This window comes from Takifugu rubripes, chromosome 1, assembly GCF_901000725.2.
Source record: "Takifugu rubripes chromosome 1, fTakRub1.2, whole genome shotgun sequence".
In the NCBI taxonomy this organism is placed as follows: Eukaryota; Metazoa; Chordata; class Actinopteri; order Tetraodontiformes; family Tetraodontidae; genus Takifugu; species Takifugu rubripes.
In genome coordinates, this window is record NC_042285.1 from 5,803,578 (window position 1) to 5,827,143 (window position 23,566).

A 23,566-nucleotide genomic window follows, 5' to 3' on the forward strand; every position below is an offset into this window, starting at 1 on the left:
GGCCTATGTTGTCGGCTACGATGTCTTCCAATGACTGGGGTGTGTTGAAACTGATCAAACCGAGAATGGTGTGTGTGACTGAAGAAGGCTGTGAAGAAAGAAACAACACAGAACAGAAACCTTCCACAGAACAAACATTTTGTGAAACATTTGTGAAAACTAGAGAAGAGAAAACTATTGGAGAAAGTTAGACTGTTAGAACCCTAACACTGTGGTTCAGAAGAAAAGAGAAAAGAGTTGGTGGCCTCAAGTAAGAAATTTAGGGGCCTACGTTGTCTTCCGGTGTCCGAGGTGTGTAACTGAAGAAGCTTAAATCCCGTGGAGACCTGGAGGCCCTCCTGGAGAAAAACATTCTTAACATGAGTTATATCGCCTGAGCCTGTTGTTTGGTAGAGTTCCCGCCTCCTGAACAGGATGAGAGGCCAGGAGAAGGGGGGTCAGAGAGCAGACCCTCACCCCTTACACACATGGCCCCTCCTAAACTTTCTCCTCAGCAAGGGGGAGGAGGGCTAGGAGAAAATCCATCCGATCTCTCTCCTGAGCGGGGTGAGAGGTTTTTTAATGATTTTAACACATGGAGAACAAGACGCTCCTTTAACATTCCCACTCGGGGAAATGTGCCTGATGAAGAGAAATATTTTATCTTGTTAGCATCTTTTATCCTATTAGCATGTGTTATACTATATGTTTTGTTTTATGTTACAGTTAGTTTAGAAGTTAAGAATACTATATACTCTTTAGTAGGAATACACAAAAGCAAGTCAGTTGACCCTTCCTTGACCTGAAGACTGGTCAGACAGTTGGAGCCAGCCAGACAGGAAAGGGTAGATCCCCATCGTAAAACATGACAACGTAGTTTACTGGTGTTGATAAGTTCCTTGGCAGGAATATGACTTCGGACCTGGCCATCTGGAGAAGATAATGGACAAGAAGGACCACACCAACACCAAAGGAGGCTGGAAGAAGAAGATGGGGTCATCCAAGAAGAAGGACTGGATTGGACTGAATTAGCATCAATAATTTACATATATCTTTCTATATAAGACTGGGTCAAGGGATAGTTAGGTCGTCAGACTTCATGCCCTGACAATTGACTTTGTTGTTGCTAGGGTTATGAACTGGCCCAGAGCTCTGTAATATTTGTATCTTGAATTGATTCTGTTTGCTAAATACATCTGTTTGCTAAATACATCTGTTTGCTAAATACATTTTGAAATTGACATTTGTTTACTTGAAGTCTTCATTTAAAGAACACGCGGATGGGCAGTGACACACGAGAGGTACTGCAATCCAACAATTTGGTGACCCCGACGTGATGAAGACAGAGAAGTCATCTGAGGCAAAGAATTCAACAACGGTCACTTCGGAGGACAACTGACGACAATGGGATCCCTAATAAAAAGGTAAGCAGACACCTGTTTAATCAAGCTCTGCACATTGGCAATTTCTAAAAATTTGTCGTCACTGTCAATTGAAGTGTCCTAGTTATAAATTCCAGATACAAATATAGAAAATATTGAAACGACTGCAGGAATTACGGTTAGAGTCCGGAAGTACTGTTGAAAAAACAGGGAAATACGGTTAGAGGCCGGAAGTACTGTTGAAAAAACAGGGAAATACGGTTAGAGGCCGGAAGTACTGTTGAAAAAACAGGGAATAGACGGTTAGAGTAAACCGTAACTAGTACAGTGCTGTATTGCTGTATGCAGTGCACTGTATATCAAAAAGATTTGGGTTGGGACTCGGAGCGCAGTTGACGGGACGGACACTCCCGACGCCCGAGATTTGTGTTTTTGTGTGGGTTGGAAAAGTGCCAGAGTGAACGTGAATTAAAAGGCTCTTTGTCCTTGGGAATTAACCCCCAGAGTGGAACCGGATCAAAGACGTTTGATCTAGAAGCTTGTTTCACTGAGGCATTGAGTTGACCGTTGGAGTCATTCACATTCAATCTCACTTGGGAGCATAGTTAAAGATGGAACTGGAATGTGGTAAAGCGTGTTGGGATCAGGGAGAATGTTCTCCCTATTCTCGGTCTGTGGAAGAACAGTGGAAGTGGACTCTTGATCAGGTGGTGAGTGGCATGAAAGAAGAGGACAGGGAAAGAGAATTGGATGCAATAAAAAAGTTGTGGAAAGAAGCTCAGAAGCAAAAGATACTTCCCCCTCCAGAGGTGAAGGTTAATTTAGCAGAAGCATTGTGTAAGTGGGAGTCAGAAACTCACACCATATTACAGGATCATCTTGATAATACAAAATTAGGTTTTATAGCAGGAGAATCGTGGCAAAAACAGGGTAAGGAGTTAGAAGATAAGCGTCGAAGGATATATGTTGTGGCTGTGACATGTGCAGCGGTGCACTATTTCAGATCTAGGGGGGTCACACGAGTGCCCAATGTAGAGAAACCTTCATTAGAAGATCCAAACCAGACACTGACACTTAACACCACTCTTTATCCATCATTACCTACTACCTCTTCCCCACCCCCATATCAATTGCCAGTTTTGACTATTAACAGTGGTCAGTTAGATGTGGACAGAAATGAAGAAATGCAGGAGTTACGTGAGACAGTCGGTGAACTTTGGAGACAGGTTAGCAGGATCAAACAGGGACAGGAAGAGGTTGAAGATAACTTAGGAAAAATTGAATGTAGAGAAGAAGCTCAGGTGGTGCGCCCTAAAATCTCCCAACAAACTATATTCAAAAAACAGGACAGTCAAAAATCTGCGTTAAACGTCTTTAAAACATTTAGCAATCAAACAAAACAAGTGAAAAGAGCTGATCCATCAGGAGGATTTGCCAGGGCTGAGCGCAGGGAGGAGAAGGCAAGATTGATTTATGGCAGTGATAAAGAGGAGAGTGAGAATAAGACAGATACCTACAAAATTCCGGCTACATTTATTGGTGAATTGGAGGTTCAGGAGCCTGTTGAAGCTCAGACAGAATCATATGAATTAGAATCATGGGAAGAGAGTGAGTGTGACTATAGAGGTGAACCGTTGACAGGGGCCATAAATAATGAGGAGGCGGGTCAGATAGGAATACACACACGGAGTAAGGGGCCTGTTTTAGGAAGACCGCAGTTCCAGGCCCCTCTGATACAGAAAAGAGGAGGACAGCTACCAGTATATGTTCCGTTTGCTATCACAGACATTAATTGTTTGGTAGATAAGATGCCCCCACCCGCAGAGGGAGGCGGCAAGTGGATGTCTACCCTTTTCAGTTTAACACAGAGCATGCAGTTGGCAATGGGAGACTTTAGAGGAATTTTAGGGAGACAGGTATCTCTCTGGGATTTGGATAAAGTTGAGGTAGCAGCAGGCATTAAAGACAGACCCAATGCTGCACGTTTTGGCCCTTGTGCAACCAGGGTTGCTGAAGCTATGAGACAGATATTTCCAGTATCTCCAGGAGCAATGCAGAACCTAAGATTTAAGTGGGAGGAAAGTGAGTCGGCACATGGATTCCTTACGAGGTGTAAAGAGGAATGGATGTGTGCCACAGGGTGCCATCCTGGTTCTAAACAACAGGGAAAGAAAGAGGAGGTGATGACAGCGCAGGAACGGCTCCTAAAAATGCAGTTAGATGAAGCACTGAAAAAGCTTAATGATAAACACAAGGAAGAGAAACAGATGGTTCAGCAGTTTTCTCGGCAGGTGCAGCCAGATCCGTTAGGTCCGCAACAAGATTTTGCTCCGATAAACCCGTATTGGGTCAGTCCAAGGGGAGGCATGTGTGGGAGACGCGGCAGGCAGGGATACGGCTTGATAGGCGGGTACTTAGGCCGAGATCAGTGTCACGCCTGCAAAGGGTATGGTCATTGGCAAAGGGACTGTCCATATCGCAACTATCCGGAGGTACCAGGCAGTGTTCCACCATCTCAGGGAATTTAACACCGGATCTGATTTCATTTGACACCGTCGAGCTTGTGGGGTTCTCAGGAAGCCCGGAGAGACTGCCGTTTTCTGGGCCATTAGTGACTCATTTTGCCGGACAGACTGTGTTGCACCCTTTTTTGATTTCACCACATTGCCCTATCAACCTGTTGGGACAAGATCTCCTGGTGAGGACAGGAGCAGCTATTCTGTGTGGAGACAAAGGTCTGGTGGTGCAATTTCCTAATGGAATGAAATTGAATTGCTGTATTCCACACCAAGGGGTGAAGGGACAAATGCTGATGAGTGTGACACCCTTTCCAGAACAAGGGGTGTGGGCGGACATTTATTGGGGAGAACTTGAGCCTGAGACCTCACCTGGTGTCGGGGTTGTGGCATTGTTTCAGAGCTGGAGGCCCTGGCTGTCGATGCTGAGTCCCTTTGCCCCGCCAGTTGATCCCTATCATGTCACTCTATTTTATGACCGTGAGAATAATGAGGTCTATCAGGATGCGTTTAGAGAAAAGTTACAAGGAAATTTCTGGATGATTACATCACCGTGTTTGTTTGTGGGGCCTGAGGGTGTGGCTGCGCAGGTTGACCTTACTGCTGAACAAAATGAGTGGTATGAGATGGCTGAGGAAGCGTGTCCCCACGTTACCCTTGCCATCCATGCTGAACATCAGGCAAAGGACCTTGGTCCTATGATAAAAAGGTTAATGAGTGTCACAGATTGGAGCTCTACTCAGATTCCTGGCCTGTTATATTCTCCTTTAGAAAAGAGTTACAAGATAATGCATACAACTACTAACTAGTAATCTTACAACATCGACAGATTCAGAGGTTTCATGGGAGAGAAAAGACTGATCATCCGGACAGTGCAAAAACTTTAAACTCACTTCCAGAAACTTTATGGTCCTCTGGCCCGACAGATGTGGGGTTGTGTTCTACTGTTGAGCCAGTGACATTCAGTGTCTCGGATTACAACCCTGTCTGGCAGAGTCAATATAAACACAGACCACCTGCTGAGAAAGGTATTCAGGAAACAATAGAAGGGCTGTTAATTTCTGGGGTTCTTGAGTATTCCACTTCAGCATGGAATACTCCGATTTTGCCAGTGAGAAGCAGGAAAAAGGGAAATATAGGATGGCTCATGATTTGAGACGTATTAATTCTATTGTGACAACACCCACAGTGCCAGTTCCCAACCCATATACTGCAATATCAGCTTTGTCTCCTTCCCATAAATGGTTCACATGTATTGATCTGGCTAATGCATTTTTTGTCTCCCACTGGACTCTGCTATGCGTGACATCTTTTCTTTCACATATAAAGGCAGACAATTACGATATACACGTTTACCACAGGGATTTATTTTATCCCCTGGTATTTTCAATCAGACATTACGGAAGTTGTTGAAGGACCTCACTCTACCAGAAGGGGTGGTCTTGATTCAATATGTTGATGACATTTTATTGGCGGCTACATCAGCTGAGTCTTGTTTGCAGGCAACACAGGCACTCCTTACGCATTTGTGGGAAAAGGGATTTAAGGTCTCTAGAAAGAAGCTTCAGTGTTGTCGTCGCCCTGTGAAGTTTTTGGGTAGGGTGGTTTCTGCTCAGGGTACAGGTGTATCACCAGCTCATAAATCCTCTATCCTTGAACATCCTAAGCGAGAGACTGTAAAGGAAATGTTGTCATTTCTGGGTCTCGCGAGCTATAGTAGACACTTTATCCCTGCATATTCAGAAAAGACTACGCCCCTACGTGCAATGGTGAATGAACAGGGAATTTGTGATTTGGCAGCCCGGTTGACATGGACAACTGAGGGAGAGAAAGCGTTCATTGCTCTTAAACAGGCACTCACGACATCTGCATGTTTTGCCATTCCGGAATATAAAGATACTTTCTTTTTGGATGTTTCTGAAGGAGAACATACAGTAAATGGTGTTCTCTTTCAGAAAAAAGGGGGTGAAAGGAAAGTATTAATGTATGCAAGTATAATGCTGGACCCTATTGAAAACAGGCAGACCAGGATGGACAAGATTTTAACGGCACCACACATAACATACACACATGAAGGGATCAATATGGCGGATGGCATGGGAGAGGGTGAACCACACAGATGTGAAGAGAAAGTGAAGAAAGATGAAAAAATCAGAGTAGATCTTAAGACGGAGCCGTTAAAGGATCCAGATGAAATACTATTCACAGACGGCTGTTGTTTCAGACACCCACAAGAGGGTCTGAAAGCTGCCTAGGCAATAGTTAGACAGTCAGAAGAAGGCTTTGAGGAAGTGGAAACAGGAAAGATAAAAGGTAAAGAGTCAGCACGACTTGCAGAATTGAGGGCAGTTATTAGAGCATTAGAAATATCAAAGGGAAAGAGAGTGACCATCAATACAGATTCAGCATATGTAGTGGGAGCAATTCACTTAGAATTTTGTCAATGGTTGCGGGCAGGTTTTATCACAGCATCAGGATCTCCTATAAAACATGAGGCAGAGATGAGGCAACTGACACAGGCACTCATGGAACCAGCAGAGGTCGCAGTCGTAAAGTGCAAAGGTCACAGCAAAGAGAACTCTCTGGAGGGAAGAGGTAATGAGGCTGCAGATCAGGCAGCAAAGAAGGCTGCAGGTTATAAACCAAGTTACAATTTGTTGTTGGCAGAGAAAACAGTTCATGAAATTCTTCCAAGATACGACAGGGAAAGACTTAGTTGTGATCAAGAAGAAGCTTCTCCACATGAAAAAACAGTTTGGAAGGAAAGGGGGGCTGTGAAAGTTGAAGGAATTTGGCGGGGCCCAGACGGCAGACCTGTTCTCCCGGACAGTCTGGTAGATGCCGTTCTGGAAGAGGCCCACGGCCTGACACACTGCGGGAAACCACGAATGATGCAGAGAAGGTTCAATATGCACACGATTTAATGTGAAATCAACAATTCGATCACACGAGGGCAAGTTTCCAGTTGCCCCCATGGCAGGGCAAGAAATAATTATAGATTTCACTGATATGATAGACAGGGTCAATGGGTTCCGATACCTCTTGGTCGCAGTGGATGCATACACTGGCTGCCCAGAGGCGGTTCCCGTAAAAGCAGAAGACGCAAAAAGTGTTATTAAATTTTTGATTAATCCGATACATGGTTTCCCCAAACAAATTAGGTTTGATAATAGAACTCATTTTAACAAGAAGTAGAAAAACATTAGGCCTTAAACATGCATTTGGCACCGTCTATCATCCACAATTACAAGGGAAGGTAGAAAAAATGAATCAAACACTGAAGAGCAAAATTGGCAAGATATGTGCTCACAGTGGAATGAAATGGACACAGGCACTTCCAATAGCCTTGATGTCAGTAAGAAGCTCTGTTAGCTCCCGAACAGGATTCACTCCCTTTGAGCTCGAGAGGGGTGTTCCCTTTCTGGGACCAGGAGCAGAAAATCCATAGACCAGCCCAGCACTTTTATGAAATATAAATCTTATTTTGTTCAACTAAAAACAACTCTCTCAGTTTTCTCCCAACAGGCAACCTCTGTAACAACAGTCAGGAAGGATCCAGGAACTCAACACACAGCTGAATGGGTTCTTCTGAGAGTCATCAAGTGAAAGTGGTCAGAGCACAGGTGGACTGGTCCCTTTGAAGTTGCAGAGTGAACATTACATGTTAACCCTAACATACTAACATACTAACACTCTAACACATTAACCCTAACTCTGGTATCACTGGAATCAAATGTACCCCAGCAGGTAATCTACAGAGAACGCTTGGACAGATTCGGAAACATCTAAAGGAGACGGCACAATAATTACAGTTCTACTTTTGTGTGCGTTGTGGGGAGGATCTCAAGGCAACGTGGGAGAGATCTGACTGGGTTACACAGGGGTGATTCTTGATTGCACCAAAGGGAGTGATACAACATTTCAGTTTGATTTATCATAGGTGGCTGTAGAGACCCTGGAATTTGGAGGACCATGGACACATGTATGATCCACTTTGTCAGCTCTTTTCCAGTGGTCTTGAATAAGACATCTCCTCCTACATTTGTTTCAGTCAGATCCAATTTTACCTGCTTGTCACGAATGGGAAGAAGGTTGGTAGGTGACTTGCCTTCAACATGGTGTAAGTACATGGTAAATGTCACTACATAGAGTAACGCTTCACACTTTCCAGTTCATCGAGCTGATTTGTTTTGGCACTGTGATCCGCACACTCTGATGCCAGCAATCCCACCCGATTGGCCAGGAACATGTACTCTGGTTCGTCTCCTACTCCCTATCACTTTATTAAGTCCAAAGGGGGAGCAGGTGCTACCTCCAATTAGACATAGGAGAGGAACATCATTTGATCTCACACAGGGATCCCCAACATATATTGATTCAATTGGAATTCCAAGGGGAGTCCCTGATGAATATAAATTAGTGGACCAGGTATCAGCTGGATTTGAAAATTTACCTTTAATCTCTGCACTGTTTCCTATTGCTCCACTAGAGAAATGGATGGATAGAATGTTTGGTAAATGGAAAGTGATCATTCTATCTGTTTTGATGTCATTAATTTCTGCAACTGCCGGCTTAATTTTGTGTGGTTGTTGTTGTATTCCTTGTATTCTCTATGTAATTGTATAATCGTAACTGCAATTGAAGGAAAGCAACCTCCTCCTTACCAGATGGCTCAAATTCGAAGGGAAACCATTCCCTTGATGGGAGTAAGTGATGGAGAGATTTAAGGGAATTGACAATAATTTGGTAGTATTGGCCTAGTTTAGGCTAGGCCAAAAGGGGGACTGAAGAGAAATATTTTATCTTGTTAGCATCTTTTATCCTATTAGCATGTGTTATACTATATGTTTTGTTTTATGTTACAGTTAGTTTAGAAGTTAAGAATACTATATACTCTTTAGTAGGAATACACAAAAGCAAGTCAGTTGACCCTTCCTTGACCTGAAGACTGGTCAGACAGTTGGAGCCAGCCAGACAGGAAAGGGTAGATCCCCATCGTAAAACATGACAACGTAGTTTACTGGTGTTGATAAGTTCCTTGGCAGGAATATGACTTCGGACCTGGCCATCTGGAGAAGATAATGGACAAGAAGGACCACACCAACACCAAAGGAGGCTGGAAGAAGAAGATGGGGTCATCCAAGAAGAAGGACTGGATTGGACTGAATTAGCATCAATAATTTACATATATCTTTCTATATAAGACTGGGTCAAGGGATAGTTAGGTCGTCAGACTTCATGCCCTGACAATTGACTTTGTTGTTGCTAGGGTTATGAACTGGCCCAGAGCTCTGTAATATTTGTATCTTGAAACGTACACAATCATGTTACAGTTGCTGTGGATGAACAAGGTGAAAATATTCTACCGGCTTTTAATGGAATGCTAGATCGGATTGTGCAGTCAAACGGTATCATTTCATCGGATGAGAATATAGAATTCATCCTTCACGTGGTGCAGAACCCAGGAGGAGGTGCCAAACGTAAGATGGAGAAAACTCTAGACTGTGAAATCATTGACAAAAAAAAGACGTCACTTATTTATCGTAGACAACAGAGACAACCAGCTTTGCTTCGCCATCAGTCTAGCTCACGTTATCTACCCGAAACTTACTGAAAACGAATGCCTTGATATTGCGAGGAAGTTGCAGCATCAGGCTGGTTTAAATGATGAGACCCCCGTCACTTTCAGTGACATTGGTAAATTTGAAAATATTCTGGGGCGTAAAATTGTTGTGTTTTACAGAACATGCCACAGTAAACCCCTCTCACATTATGAGACAAAATTCTCTGATCGTTCCAATCAGTTGTTTCTCTTTTTACTACAAAATCACTATTATGGGATAAAAAATCTCAAAGCCTTCCTGGGGTCGTCAGTCTGTAATTATTGTTACAAGACTTTTAAGCACCCCTATACCCACTTTTGTAAAGGTTACTGCGCAGTGTGCAACGATCCTGCCTGCCCCACAGAAGGGTTCAACACAGTGGTTTGCTCTGACTGTAACAGAACGTGTCGCTCACCCTCTTGTTTCACCAGACACAAATTGGTCGGTTCAAGCAGAAAGTCCAGCCTCTGCGACCGAATCAAAAAATGCGCACGATGCGAACTATACTACAGTGTCAATTTGTCGTTAGACGATGCAAAGCATCGCTGTGCGGTGAAAAAATGTAAAATCTGTGGTGAAAAACTGCAGAGCGACTCTAAAGTCGATCATAGTTGTTACATTCCTACCCTCCAACCAGACATCTCACATCCTGATTTGGTTTTTTATGATTTTGAAACATTTGTGGGTCAAAATGGAGAGCATGTTCCTTTTTTAGTGCATACAAAAACATCCAAAGGTGAAGAGAAGGCGTTTTATGGTCTTGACTGTGATAAAATGTTTATTTTGCATTTCAGGAAGCCACGATACAAACAGAACATCTTTATAGCCCATAATGCCAAGGGGTTTGACAGTTATCTGGTGTTAAAAGGTATGTTGGAACTGGATGTGACGCCACAACAGATTCTGATGAACGGGAGTAAAATCCTCAGTTTTGAGGAATCCCATTATGGTCTCAAATTCATAGATTCCCTGTCATTTCTCCCCATGCGTCTCAGCGCTATGCCCAAAGCCTTAGGATTCACTGACAAGACCAAGGGGTATTTCCCACACAAATTTAGCTCAGAAATTCACCTCAATTACGTGGGGCCCTATCCCGTTCTGTCCGACTACGGCGTAGATCGCATGACGGTGCGCGAACGGGAAGAATTTGACCCGTGGTACAACGAGGTCAGCCGAGGTACCTTTGACTTCAAAAAGGAGGCCTCGCTGTACTGCAAAAATGATGTTGACATTCTCACCCAGGGCAGTCTTAAATTTAGAGATCAGTTCCTAGGTGAGACGGGGGTAGACCCTTTTGGTTCTATCACCATAGCCGGAGCCTGTATGAAGGTGTTTCGCACCAATTATCTGACTCCTAACACTCTGGCTATCCCCTGCCCTCACAACTATTTGAATCAGAGCAAAAGATTCTCTAGCGCATCGGTTCAATGGTTAGAATGGTTGATGCACAAAGAAAAAATCTTTATACAGCATGCTCTAAACATGGGTGAAAAACAGATTGGTGCATTTTTCGTAGACGGATATGCTGAGATTGACGGTGTAAAACATGTCTGGGAATTTCATGGATGTTTTTACCACGGCTGTCCCAGTTGCTTTGATCCCACAGTACAGTGCGATATGAGAGGCGTCACCTTTGGTGAACTGCACTACAAAAGTGAGAAGAGGGTGAGTGAGCTACAGACCACACATGGGGTTCGTGTTGTAGTCATGAGAGAACACACGTGGAACCAGATGAAAACAACATGCACGGAGGTTAAAGAATTTCTCCGTTGCTTTAACGCTCCTGAGCCTCTCAACCCCCGAAAAGCACTTTTCGGAGGTAGAACGAGCGCTTTAAAACTGCGACACACGGCAGCGCCCGATGAAACCATCCACTATGTTGATGTCACCTCACTGTACCCGTTTGTCAACAGTACTTGCTCTTACCCCTTTGGTCACCCCGTGATCATCTACAAAGATTTCGAGGACCCACGCAGCTACTACGGCTTCATCAGAGCCACTGTGTATCCTCCTCGAGGTCTTTTATTCCCCGTGTTACCGCACAAAAGTGAGGGAGGTAAATTACTCTTTACACTGTGTCGCACCTGTGCCGAAACTAACAATGAGGGTGGCCCCTGCGAACACGACGATGAGGGCAGAGCTCTGACGGGGGTCTGGGTCACCGTTGAATTCATCAAAGCTCTGGAGGTGGGGTACAGGGTGGGTAAAATTACAGAAGTCTGGCACTTTGACAAGAGCAGCGACACTGTGTTTACCGACTACATACACACCTTTTTGAAAGGAAAGCAGGAAGCCTCGGGTTACCCCGCTGAGGCGACGGACCGAGAGAGCAGGGAAAAATACATCAGGGACTATCAGGAGCATCAGGGCATTCTTTTAGATGCTGGCAAAATCGAGACCAATCCTGTGAAAAGACAGGTTGCTAAATTGTGTCTCAACAGTTTGTGGGGAAAGTTTGCACAAAGAGATAATTTGTTTAAAACCACCATTGTCTCAGATCCTAAAGAATTCTTTAGTTACATGTTTTCAGGTAAATACAAAGTCGAATACTTTTCCGTTCTCCACAGCAACAGAGCTCTCATCAGGTGGAAATACACCGACAGGTACGTTCAACCCCCAGGTAAACAGAGTAATGTTTTTATTGCAGCATTCACCACAGCACACGCACGACTGAAGCTGTACAGTTATCTGGAAAAACTACAAGACAGAGTGTTTTACATCGACACAGATAGTTTAATCTATCTGGTCAAAGAGGGTGAGAAACCTCTAGAGCTGGGTAACTATTTAGGTGACCTGACGGATGAACTGGATGGTGACAGCATTCAAGAGTTTGCAGCGGCGGGTCCCAAGAGTTACGCGTACCAAACACGAAATAAAAAGAAAGTCGTCATGCGTGTGAAAGGTATCACTCAGACCCGGGAATGTTGTGAGCGTGTGAGCTTTGACAGTGTCAGAGAGCTGGTGGAGGGTTACCTGAGTAATAAACAAGAGGGAAACACGATCGAGATCCGTCAACACAGCATCAGACGTGATAAAAAGGGTTTTGCATTGAGAAATGTGTCATTTGATAAAAAATTTAGGGTGGTGTATGACAAAAGACGACTCTTTGCTGACGGAACAACTCTGCCTTTCGGGTATTAGAAATGCAGGAAATTGAATTTGATCCTAGGTTTATCTTTCCTTTTTCTTGTTTAATCGTGGGTCCGAGCGGGTGTGGAAAGACCTATTTTGTAAAAAATGTATTGGAAAACTGTGACCGTGTAATAAATGTTGTACCTGACAATATCGTGTGGATTTATACCTCTTTTCAACCTATGTACACTGAACTGCAAAAGATGATTAAAAACATTAAATTTGTCAAAGGTCTGCCTGATTCTTTTGAAGATGAAACACTGTTTCCTCCTGATCAAAAGCATTTGATTATTTTGGACGATGTTATTTTTCAAGCCTCTGACCATCCTGAAGTGGTAAAGATTTTTACACAGTATCGCCACCACAGAAACATGAGTGTTATGATGTTGACTCAAAACGTGTTTCACCAGGGTAAACACAGTCGCACCATCAGTTTGAACAGCAATTATTTGGTCATGTTTAAAAACCCACGGGATAAACTACAAATGAATATATTGGCTCATCAGATTTTTCCATCACAAAAGACATTTTTCTTGGAGAGTTTTGAAGACGCCACAAAAGACCCTCACGGGTATTTAATAGTGGATCTCACCCCCGTCTGCCCAGATCCGTACAGACTGAGGACGGGTGTACTTCCTCACCAGCAAGCGGCCGTTTACATCCCCAGAGCGTCGACGTAGATCATCATGTCAGCGCGTATAAAAAGAAACGCACCCCTGCTGAAGGCCCTGTACCGTGGCACACCCAAGAAACGTAGAGACATTCTTATTCACAGCTCCCCGGATTTTATCCAGACACTGTGTGAGATTTCTTTAAATCTTCTAAAAGGAAACGTCCCCCTGACTCCTTCTCAATTTAAAAAACTGAAGAGACAGAAAAAAATTATCAAACTGTTGGCTGATAAAAGAACCAGTTTAAAGAGGAAGCAACAGGTTCTAAAGAAGCAGACGGGCGGATTTCTTTTACCTCTCCTCTCAGCGGTGGTACCTTTGATCGGGAACCTCGTCGGAGGATTGATACGAAAATGACTTTGAAAAAGGCCCAAAAAATGTTTCTCGTCACCCCTCATCAACTCAACCGCCTGACGCGACCCTCCCAGTCCATCAGAGATGTCGCGGAGGACGATTTGGATGCTAGGATGAGAGCCATCTTAAACGAGCAGGGGCTGAGCTCTCATGAAAAAATTAAAAAATATAACGCGTTACTGCAAAGATATCTGACCTTTGTGAAGCAGGATCAGACAGAGAATCTGACAGAGAATCTGACAAAGACGGAGGCAGAGGCAGATTCTGGGACGGACGTACGGACGTCCGATAGCATCATCGACGACGTGTTGCAGAGCCTCCCACCGCGAGATCGCAAGAACGCCGAATACGTCTTAAAGAAATTATCCGACCGTCACGATGTTTGGAATACAAAAGGGGAATTTGTGTACCGGGGCAACGTTGTAAAAGGGTCTCACATGATCGATCTATTCAAACGACTCTTGTTTCCTTTTAAAAAGAAAAAATCAGAGGGTTCTGAACCTCCCGGATGGACACATTTTTTAAATACTCTCTCAGAATTAAACATCCCTTTGTCTTCTATAAGTAACCCACAAGCGCGTAATCAATACCGACTCCTCAAGATGGATGCGATCGGATCTCAAGACTCTGAAACACCTGCGGATCTACCGTCAAAAACTAGAAGACGAACAAATGACCCCCCGCGTTGGATTAACATTTCATCGTGAAAAATGTAATACACAAAGTTTTGTCTTTTACCAACAAAGCGTTTATTAAACATTTTTTCGAGCGTACAGTCATTCATTCAAAAACTTTAAAACTTTAAAAATCTTTAAAACTTTGCAAAAAACAACACCCCTGCTTGGAGGGACCATTGATTTTATTTCTAATACAGCGCTGATATTTCCTCACATAGTCGTACACCATGAAGTCATTCTTTATTACATCATCATTGTACAAAGACAGTACTTGATCAAAAGATAGCCCGCACGCGCGGTGACAGAGGTAATAGATGCAATGTTGTCCGCAGACCGTCGACATGTGGTGCTGCAACTGAACGTCGTGGTACTCAATGTTTTTAGAACGTTTTTCCAGAAACTGTAAGATGCTCGGAGGGTAGTGATCAAAGTCCGGCGGAAATCCATAAGAATCAAAAAAGGTGGCTATGCCACCATTTTCCAGCGTCAAAGCTAACCAGTGCTCCCCCAGCATGTGAGCCGGATGTGTGTTGACGATAAAGTAGGCCGGGGTTCTAAAAGAGGGATTCAGCATGGGCAGTTGATCGGACGCCCACACCCCGCAAAACACATCTCCCAGCAGGCTATGCAGAAGGTTCTCTAGTTGAACGTTGTCCATCTTTTAATAATAGTCCACCAGCACCTGCCTCTTGGCGTTGATCTCCAGAATAGAATCGTAACAGGCGTAGACGATAAGGGTCGCGGTGTGCTGCAGGGGTGTTCTAAATCTCAACTCCAGCCTGAGGTTTCCGTTTGAGACGGTAGACAGTGCGTCGTTGTCATCGCTCGGATTGAGATTAAACACAAACAGAGAGTAGCCGTCATTAAAGTCATCACGGCTGATACTCAGGGGTAAATCTTTGAGATGTCTCCCGGTAGCCAGGAACATGTTGTAGAATTCTCTGACGGACACCCCGTTGTTAAAATCGGGTTGGAAAGCTTTAGCCGGAACTTGCCGGCCGTCCTGACAGAGAGCCAGGTATTCGATGTCATAGTGTCTGAAATTAAAAGGCGACAGGTCTCGTCTTCCTGTGAAAGCCTCGTGGTGTACCATACCCAGAACCACGTACTTTGGTATGCTACCCAGAAACAGATTCTCCTGGTTGCAAACCCTAGAGTTTGCCGGAATAGAGTAAGTTTTCACATTAACGCGTGAAAGGGGGTAGAGAGCGTTGCCCTTCATTAAGGCGGCGGCGTGACCTAACCTGACTGCAGGGGACACGGCTACTTTTTTAACAAATAGGGAAGCCCCCAGTACTTTTAGGCTAAAAGCAGAGTCACGCGCCCCCATGAGGCAGAAAGCATCGTTGGCTCGCATCAGTTTAATTCTCAAATCGACAGAGTTGAGCAATAGTCTCTCGCAGAAAAAGATGTCCCCGTGGAGAGGACCGAGCAGGTATACTTCTCTGGAACGGGCTGTGGACGCGGCTCTCCTCGTTAACCCTTTATTTGGACCGTTCACGAGCACGATAGAGTCCACTGACCCGGCGGTATCTTTGTAAAAAAGACCCCCGGTAAACTGACTGGAGAGCGTGTCCGGTGAAAAGTTGAGCAGGGTCTCAATCATGCAGCGATAGGGGTGGGTAGCGCTCGACTGAGAGATGAGTCGATCCCCCAGGGTCACGTCGCATTGACTGAAAATTGTATTTAGAGGATAATTGATAAGACCCACCGCTGCGTCATTAGCTAGGTTCGATCCGTTAGCGTTGGTGATTTTTACACGGAGATGCAACAGAGTGTCGTTCAGATCCAGATACCGGTCCCCGTCTCCGGGGATGAAAAACTCAATGGGTCCCCCGTCGGTGATGGCTGACAGGGGAGAAATTTCCGTGTAGGTTTTTTCATCGATAGACAGCTGCGTCATAGGTGCTGAAAATAAATCCAATTCGGCCAGAGTACACTCTGGAGATTTCTGATGTACTAGAGCCATTTTCTTTTTTCTCAAAGAAAAGATATTCTTAAAAAATATCAGAGCTCCGGACGGACTTCTTCTTCACACGACGGCCTTTTGCAACTGATTTCTTCCTTTTACCGAACGGCTGTTTATTAAAGCTCGAGGGGATGTGTTCTCCGGGGGGTCGTCTTCTCTTCCTACGCGACAACACCATAATGCCCCCGGATCCTTCTTGCTTCATCTCTTGATCATCTTCTTGATCACCGGCGAACCGTTCCATCACGTGTTTGACGGCGTTGGAGGCGATGTTACTCGCAGCGGCTTTAAGATGAGGTTTAGCTATTTCGAAACCTTTCTTGGCCAAAGGGCTGACGAAACGAAATAATTTAGAAAACAAAGATCCTATCCCCCGACCGTACATGACCGGTGCACCGTAAAACCCCGGCAAATTCCCCCCTACTTGACTCTCATAATATTGTACAAATCGGTGAGGATCTTCTCTCAAACCTACCCGAGCCATTTTCTTTTTCTCTATTTTTCTCTTAGCCTTGAACACTTTGTGTGTGGATAGCTGATCAGCCTCCTGAAAATGAATGATGAGGACGCGGGCGATTGGAATATATATAACCCTGGGGTTCAAGTTCTAGGTCTAAAGTGGAGAGTCGCGATAGTCTTGCCGTATGAAAATTTTACCGGTTTGTTTTGATCCGTTTTTATCTCCACCTGAATGTTTTCAATGTGGTTTTTGGACACCGGTAAATAGTAAGCAGGATTGAAATACTGTGTGACGATTTCACCGAACGTTCCTTTTACATCAATCGTTCTCAAAAGTGGCGCATAAACGTCGCCGACCATCTGCGGTGCAACTACGTCGCTGTAACAATACATGTGATAAAACCCAGCTCGTAAATCGCAGGGATAGTACGCATACCTTTGGTCAAACGTAAACCATTCCCCTGATTTCATACCCATCAAATATGCCAGGGGTCCTTCGAAGAGTACGTGGGTTTTACCTCCCGATTGGAAATCAAATCTTTTCAGAAGACTTTTCATAGACGAGGTAAATATCAGACTTTATTCTTCTAAATTGTCCGTCCATCTCGAATCTAAAGGCTGAGATGCCGTTGAAATATGATTCTCTCATCTCTTGACGATGCACCTCGCTCTCCGTGGCCGGTTCTTGAGGTTTTTCCCTCCAGTAAAAGTAGGCATCCTCCTGATAAAGGTGATAAAAGGTGTGCGGGTATGAAATCTGCGTTAAAGCTACTTCCCAGCTTCCCTCTAAATCGATATGTTGAGGCAAATCCACGCGGTAACTGGAACTCGTGTTTTCTTTAAAAACATCGACGCTGGCGTTGGAGGGTAGGGTAATAAAAAAACCCTCGTCCTTCGGACCGTACATGATGAAATGATATCCGTTGCGATCGCGAGTTGATTTTTATACGTTCTTTAAATCTGCGGCTTTGATCCAGCTGTTGAATTTCTCCGGCCAGTTTTTCCAACTTACAAAGACTTGCTTTTCACCCCTGACGACGCGATGCTTCAGAATCTTTTCTACGTGGAAAAGTCTGTCTTCCCCCATCGTTACCTTTTGTAGCTCTGGCTCATAAAATGACCCTTGGATGGGTTCTCCATCGTAATCTTTTAACTTGTACACTGGAGGGTCGCGAGGGATGCGTTCAGATACCGTAAACACCTCGTTCGTAAAACTCTGTTCATATTTTTTATCAAACACTCCTCTCAGTTTTGAAATTCTAACTAGGTCCCCCTTCTTGAAATTCATCTTGGTTTCAACCTTCCGTCGGTTTTCAGATTTACCGTACAAGTTTTGAAACACTTTAAAAGTGTTCTCCGAGGTTACCTCAGCGGGTTTCATCTTGATACTGCTGTGATAACTGTGATTATAGCTTTTCACCAAGTCTTGTAAGACGTCGGTGTATCGCAGAGTGTTGTTTGCTGTAAAATATCTCCACATTCTACCTTTTAATGTACGATTAAATCTTTCAATCACAGAGGCCTTAAGGTGGCTGGCGGTGGAAAAATGAACGATATTGTGTTTTCTCATCAAAGCTTCAAAACTCTTGTTAAAAAATTCTTTCCCCGCATCAGTTTGTATTTTTTCAGGTGTCTGACTTGACTCAAAAATGGATTCAAACGCCTTTACCACCTCAGCCGCTGATTTTCTCTTCAGAGCCCTGACGTAAGCTTTTTTGGAAAATATGTCTATGACCGTTAATAAATAATTATATCCGTCATTATGCTCCGACAGGGCTTGCATATCGCACAGGTCCGCTTGAAATTGGTTTAAAGGGCGGGGGGCGAAAACCCTGTTTCTTGGAAAATGTATCCTGGCCGGTTTGTGTAGAGTGTAAGCGTCCTGTCCCTGTAGAAATGTTTTAACATTTTCTCGAGGAACCGTCTTTCCCATTTCTTCTTGCACCCCCTTATGGAGCCGCTCTACACCACCGAGGCTACCGGGATGCGTGGGATCATAGTACACTTTTTCCATGAAGCGTGTCTCAGACATGTTGAAAACAGAATGAGAAGGGATGCTCGTTTGAGAGGTATTTATTTTTTTATTAGGTGTTAAGAAATCTTTAGCATACACATTTTGTGAGTAACATGAGCAAATACATTTGTAACATTTGTAATGTGAAAGTACAGATAGTCAAAAACTAGTCTAAGACCAATGCGTTATCATCAATAGAGTTAAGACTTTATGATCTAGACTGAGGCAGATATCATCGTGTAATTTTCCAAGTTCTTCCAAGATGCTTACAGAATGGTTGTTTTGCACAAGTCTGCTGGTCACATCAATGAGCAAAGCATAAAAGGCTATCATATGACATGGTTTTACAACATCGTTGGACAGTTCTTTAAAAATTACTTTAAAACAATCCGACAATCCAGATTTGCTCATAAGCATCGTGTCATTTACCATCTCTTCCCAAAGTGCGGGTCCTGCACACGTTCTGGTTTTTTCCAGCAAGATGTTTTTGTTTGAAGCCGTTTTGTTCTCAATAGCCTGGTACAAGATGTTTATTATCTGACCCTTGATCAATTGGATCTTGACACCTTCTACATCGTTTACAACTTTTCCCCAGAAGCTCCCCATTTTATATCTGAAAATGGTGTTTTCAGATATAAGTGTTTTCAGTCCAGTACTGAGTCACCGTGTCCAGATGTTCCTGTTTAATCTCGCTGTCGTTGTCGGCGATACTCTCGTACATTTGTTGGATGGGAGTGTAGATTAATTCGCTGGATTTCAGCTCGAGCAAAAGGGTCTCTGCGGCGATCTTGACTTTCACGTAGTCAGCGTTGACACCGCACGCTTTCAGGAAATTTTGAATAGCATCTGGAAGTGATGCTGAGTCTCTGATGGGTGGTGTCAGTGAGGGTGAGTGAGGACTGGACACCCCAGGATCCGATGCCGAGCGTCCGAGGGGTGGGGTTGGTGGAGGGCTTAGCCAAGGAGTGAGAGACTCGTTAGAATCCGTGGGATCCAAGCGTTGGATGAGTGAGTCAAAGTCCAGCCTGCGAGGCCGAAGCCGACGTTGAGGGCATTCCGCTTGTGTCTCATCCTCATCCCACAGATAGGAATTGCTCGGATTGTCAGATCCGCTCTTGACGCTTCTGTTGGTAGACATGCTCTCCTTAGTGTTTCACTCCGGTAGTGGGTAACGTATGGTTCAGACGAACGTCTTTTATACATTTGAGATATGGGTGTGGGCTTACACGAGGGAGGACTCTTTTTTTCGTCACCACAGTGTTGTTCCAAAGACGACAATGGTGAAAATGTTTTGTGATTTTATCATCCATTTCATGCATCTTTTCGATCCATGCTGCAAGAGGTAGAGTCAACACGTTGCTGAAAACCCCACAGTCTGAGTTAAAAAGATCCAAGACAAAATACTGTCTCGGTTTCCCTGACATCTCTTCCATCTGCATCTTGTAGCTAGCACGATAGAACCATCTTCCCGTACCCGAGGTTTTCGTCAACCAAATGCTCACAAATGTTTGTTCTGTGGAAGGTTTCTGTTCTGTGTTGTTTCTTTCTTCACAGCCTTCTTCAGTCACACACACCATTCTCGGTTTGATCAGTTTCAACACACCCCAGTCATTGGAAGACATCGTAGCCGACAACATAGGCCCCTCACTGGAAGATTCTTCCCGCTGATAGAGAATCAGCTCCCCCGTCTTGTAACGGAACACATACCCAAAACTCCCTGTTTGACTATAAGGCTCCAAAGACCATTCTTGCTGCAAAGGCTCAGAAGGTGACGCCTGAGAACGCTGTACAAACACCGTGGATTTTTCAACTACTTTTCCACACAATTCTCTTATAACGGTCACAGCCGTCTCACCAATCACGGATGTAGAACTACTCATGTTGTCCACAGATGGCTATGCCAGGACTATGGCAAAACTGTTTTGTAACTGTTTTGTAACTGTTGCCCTTATTAAAAACAGGCGGGCAAGGGAGAAAGGCGGGAAAGGCGGGAAAGGGAGGTGGGGGGGGGGGGAACAGATGTGGGCGGGTTCAGGGAAAGGTCAACCTGTCACTTTGACAAGAAGTACCCCATTTCTCTCTCTGACATTTATTTATTTTACAGAGAATGAATTATTCCCATAATTTGTTTTCTCTTTTAGGCATTTTTCAGGGCGCGTAAAACAGTAATCCCATGACTGACAGACCCCCCTAAGGACAAAGGCAGCACTGACCCCAGCATAAAGGAGTCAGAGCCCCACTGTGTCTCTGAAGATTGTAATCAGGACTTTAATATCGCTGCCAGTGACACAAATCCAGTTCTAAGAAAAGGAGTGTATGCTGAGACATCCGGATCAGAGACAGAAGCTACGCCTGAAACCTCAGAAAGCAGCTACTGTGTTGGAGTTTGGGGGTTAGTTTCAACCGCAACATTAGCAGTTTGGTACCGTCAACACCATTTCATGAGTTAGGCTCAAATTTACCTCTACCAGTTCTCCCAAAAGGCCTCTGGTCAGCAATCACAGCACCACGACCCAACCTGGGTCAGCTATGATCTCAGCTAGGCATGCTCTGTCAGAAACCACAAGACAGTGTGCACAAAGAGGGTCTGGGTTTTGGACTTCTGCTATCTACCAATCAACCCACCTAACTAAGTTCTATTGTAGTCTTCATGCAGGGGACAGCGATGAGGATTCATACACTAAAGACAGCTGAAATCATGGCCATGCTCCCAAAACACTTCAGCACCAACCCCACACCAAACCCAAAAGGGAACACCGCTATCCCTACAAGGGGAACCCCACACTGTCACTCACCCCAAAGCACGCCGAGGACCTGCTCCTGCCACCTGCCACAGAACCAGGACACAAACTCTTGCTCGCAAAACTCAATATAGGAGCACACAAACTCCTGTTTCAAAGCAAAAATACCCACAAAAGCCTTCACACCAAACCTCACAATTATTCCGATCAATCTACCAAATGCACTCTGCTTCCTCCTTTAAATTTCACAAACGCTCACAAATAAGCAACACACATCTTAACAGAAAAACCAAAAGCACAAGTGACCAAATGCCTGGAAGCTACAAATTCCCATGAAAGCACCAACAGACGAGGCCCCATCCTTGTATAACCTGACTCAAAGGGCATAATGAAAATAGAGAAACACAGAACGTTTTAAAAACAAATGTATGCTTATTCATGTGAAGTGTGTCTGCTGCCAAAGATCTGGGAAATGTCACAGCTGTGGGCAATTCCTCCCGCGTGTCCTCGCTCACTCCGCGCACCTGGGGCAAATCAGTAATCTAGAGCCCTTATAGTTCCCTGCGCTACGCTGCCTCCCTGCCAGACTGTCCTCTGTGTTCCACATGACTCTCCACTGTTTTCTTGCCTGCCTGTTTTCCTGGTTTTGACCCTGCCTGTTTCTGATGACTCTATTTTGCCTGTTCCCTGGAATATCCTGTCTGCCTTCGGTTCCTGATAATAAAGCTGTGTTCAACCGAACTCGCTCTTGGGTTCTCGTCGGCTGCCTAACAGGGAAAAGAGCGAAGTGCTGGCCAGATCTGCACTTACATCCCGCCCGCACGTGGGCCCAGGTGCTCACCATAATAATAAACGTATCAGCTGACTCTTTGGGAGAAAAAAACAGGTCACCAGTTACATAATCAACCACATATGACAAACCCTTCTCCGTCAGCACACAGCCAGGGGCATTACAATTATTTTCCTAGGCCTCTGTAATATGCAAACAGCCACGATAGCTAGTGCAACAGCTGTTTGCTTTACGATATTTTCCATGTGCATTGTCCATATTTGCTGAATCACTGTGTGCTACGTCATGCTATGTCATGTGCTGCTAAAAGACATTTGTGCAGGATTCATTTCCTAATGATGAAAGTGGAGAATTACCATACATTAAGGGAATTTTTGACTTGTCATATAAAGAGCCAAATTGTCAAACAAATACAAATATTATTGTATGTATTACAATGCTGGTCCAACACCAACTGCATGCAGTAATAGCAAATGGCTTGAATCCTCTTCCAGTTACAGGCTAAAGCTATCCCTTGAAAGGAGGGTGTAAAAAGCTAACAGTGATAAAGCTGCTGTGCTGGTGCTTATGTGATTGGAAAAAAATAATCTCCATTAAAAAAAATCACACACCCACAACTGCAAGGGCAGTTAAGAAAATAAGAAACACTTGTTAATGTGCAATACTTGGGGGGCTTAATATCTGCAAACTGTTAAACACTAGACCTCAGGTACACCCTCACCACCAATTGGCTTCAGTTTTTAGTTGCGCCCTCGTGGTGTTCAGGTACGTTTCAAGTGGTCAAGTGATCTTAAAGATCAGCATTGGTTTTTTTCCAAGCCTCCCCCGATTCTTAGTGAATTACTGCAACAGAAACTAATTGATGCAGAACTATTCTCTTTATTTTACATTAATTACACTCCTCCCACATCCAAAACATTCAGCTCATATACATTTACCGTATGTGTTGTACATTTAGAACACTTGTAAGAGGACACAAAAATATGTTTTGACAGTTTGTCTGTTTGCTATTTAAAAAGACGTCAATGTACCGTGTGAGCATGTGACAAACACGTCATCAGCAAGAGTTAAATGCAAATTAAGAGTGACATTCTGCTAAGCTGAACAAGTACTTGTTGGTCTGAAAGGATGGACTTGTTGCTGATATTTACAGTATGTGCGTTTGTTCCCAATGGAAAAATGATTTTTCATGTGTAATGACCGAACAAAACTGTCCCATCAGGCGTCACCATAGCGGGTCATCTGTCCCCCATCTAAGGCAAGTAGAGCTAAACATTAG